We start from the raw sequence: 2,500 nt of genomic DNA on the forward strand, positions 1-2,500 counted from the left end.
AAAAAAACAGTCCTCTCAACAAGCAGCACTACAATAGCCAGAACAGAGAACATTCCCTTCCTATTGCTTTTCCCATCACTCCTTCCTCCCTCCCTCAGCCTCTCTCTCTCTCCTTCTCTCCCTCTCTCTCTCTCCTTCTCTCCCTCACTCTCTTTTTTGCCCAAATCCCTCCCTCCTGTTCCTTAGTCCTCCTCCTCTCCCCCCCCCCTCCATCGTGCTCTGACCTTGCAGTCACAGTAAAGTACTTAGCTGTCAGTGACCACCATGTGTGTATGCGCACATGCGTGTGTTTGCATGTGTGTGTGTGTGTGTGTGTTTGCGTGTCAGAGGGAGGCCATTTATTGACAGTCCTCTCACTGGGAATCCCATTCTTTTTAAACTCGTTTAAACTTCATTCATCTGTCAAATTCATTGAGCAGTAGGCTAACGAGCATACAGTGAAGACTCCTACAGCTAAACATACCGATTAAAATTCAATTATCTCTCCCTGCCAGTACTTTACAAACACAGCTGATGGGTGGGAGCCAGACTCTGTGTGTGTGTGTGAGAGAGACACACAAGACTTCATCTGTTCCCAGGTCAGATTCTCTGTGTGTGTGTGTGTGTGTGTGTGTGTGTGTGTGTGTGTGTGTGTGAGAGAGACACACAAGACTTCATCTGTTTCCAGGTCAGATTATGTGTGTGTGTGTGTGAGAGAGAGAGAGACACAAGGCTTGATCTGTTCCCAGGTGCAATTCTGTGTGTGTGTGTGTGTGTGTGTGTGTGTGTGTGTGTGTGTGTGTGTGTGTGTGTGTGTCAAGGGAGATGGCTTGCATCTATGTCGTTAATCCTGCGTGTTGGAGATGCATGGGGCCACAGTGGCCTGGAGTTCACATTCACAAGTTTTCCCATCTGAGATCTACGGTACGCGGCTGTGTTGTGTTGTGCTGTGCTGTGCTGTGCTGTGTAGTGTTGTGTTGTGTTGTGTTGTGTTGTGTTGTGTTGTGTTGTGTTGTGTTGTGTTGTGTTGTGTTGTGTTGTGTTGTGCTGTGCTGTGCTGTGCCGTGCGTTGCGTTGCGTTGCGTTGCGTTGCATTGCGTTGCGCTGCATTGTGCTGTGTTGTACAGGGCCTGCTGGCTTTTTCAAAACTTTGGACAGGAGGAAAAGTAAGTAGCTACATGGGAATCCTCAGGGGATGTTTGGGATGAAGTTGCCAGAGCAAGCAGAGATTCATAGCATCGATTTAGTCTCCCTCTCTCCTCCTCTCTCCCTCTCTCTCTCTCTCTCTCTCTCTCTCCCTCTTTCTTTCTTTCTGTCTCTCTCATCTCATTCTGTCTCTGGATGTCTTTGTATAATTGTGTAGACAGATATGTCTCGCTCTACTGTATTCAAATAAAGGGATATACGACGTGGCTGGTGGTTCTTAGACCAACAAAAGCTGCCTTTGTGTGTGGCCCTTATGCAGTTAACATATCAGGGCGGATCACGACACGTCATGTGGAGAGTGTGGAGAGGGTGATAAGATAACACAGGAAAAATGATGCCATTATGATGACTGAAGATGGTGTGTGTGTGTGTGTGTGTGTATGTGTGTGTGTGTGTGATAGAGATACTGCTCCTGCGTGAGTGTGTGTGTGTGTGAGTTCTGGAATGCTAAAATGTTTGTTTTGGTTCACAAAATGTGGACATACCAAACCAATCACTGTCCACATCATGTGATTTACGCCAGTGGTGAAATAGCCTCTCATTTGTAGGCTACTTTTATGTGGCTGAGGTTTGCATATGTTGGATGGGGATCACTGACTGCAGATTTCTCCTGAAGGTCCACAATTCTGAATCTCAAATCAAATCATCATTCCAGCAACAATGAAATGTGTTATATAAAACTATGTGCTATGTACTATGTATTTTATTATTGATCTATTTCTATTATTTATCTATGTTTTGTTATTTATTATGACCGCCGCGCAGCGAAGCGGCGGTCATATAGGTTTAGTCAGATTATTTATTTATTTTTTTATTTTTTATATTTTTTGCATGCCCAAATTTCTGTCAATGATTCCCGGGACACTGAAAGACCGGGGTACACGAAACTTGGTGGGCATGTAACCCCACATGGATAGCATGGAACCATCGTTTTTCGTTTTGATCTGTAGCCCCCCCGCTGGACTGGACCCCCCAAAAGGAGGGTAGGGCAGACACAGTTTTCTGTGAATATCTCGAAAACCGTAGGGTTTAGGAGGACCATTTTTTTTTTGTATGTTGATCTCAAGGGGCCATGTCAACCCATTCCATAACCACTCATTTCATGTATAGCGCCACCTAGTTAAACACAAAAAAGTAAAAATGAGGTGTTGTAATTGAAGGTATCTGTGACCTAGCAAAGTCAAAACTGTACAAAATTGGAAGTGTAGGATCATTATGACACTCTCTGTATGCACGCCAAGTTTCGTGGAATTCCGTTCATGGGGGGCCACACAATAAATTCATTTATGTTACTATACACCAACTGGCCTGTAGG

This window comes from Alosa pseudoharengus, unplaced genomic scaffold (assembly GCF_046254945.1).
Source record: "Alosa pseudoharengus isolate Yale_2024_CS ecotype anadromous, Long Island Sound unplaced genomic scaffold, YU_APseudo_1.1 YU_APseudo_1.1_scf_23, whole genome shotgun sequence".
In the NCBI taxonomy this organism is placed as follows: Eukaryota; Metazoa; Chordata; class Actinopteri; order Clupeiformes; family Clupeidae; genus Alosa; species Alosa pseudoharengus.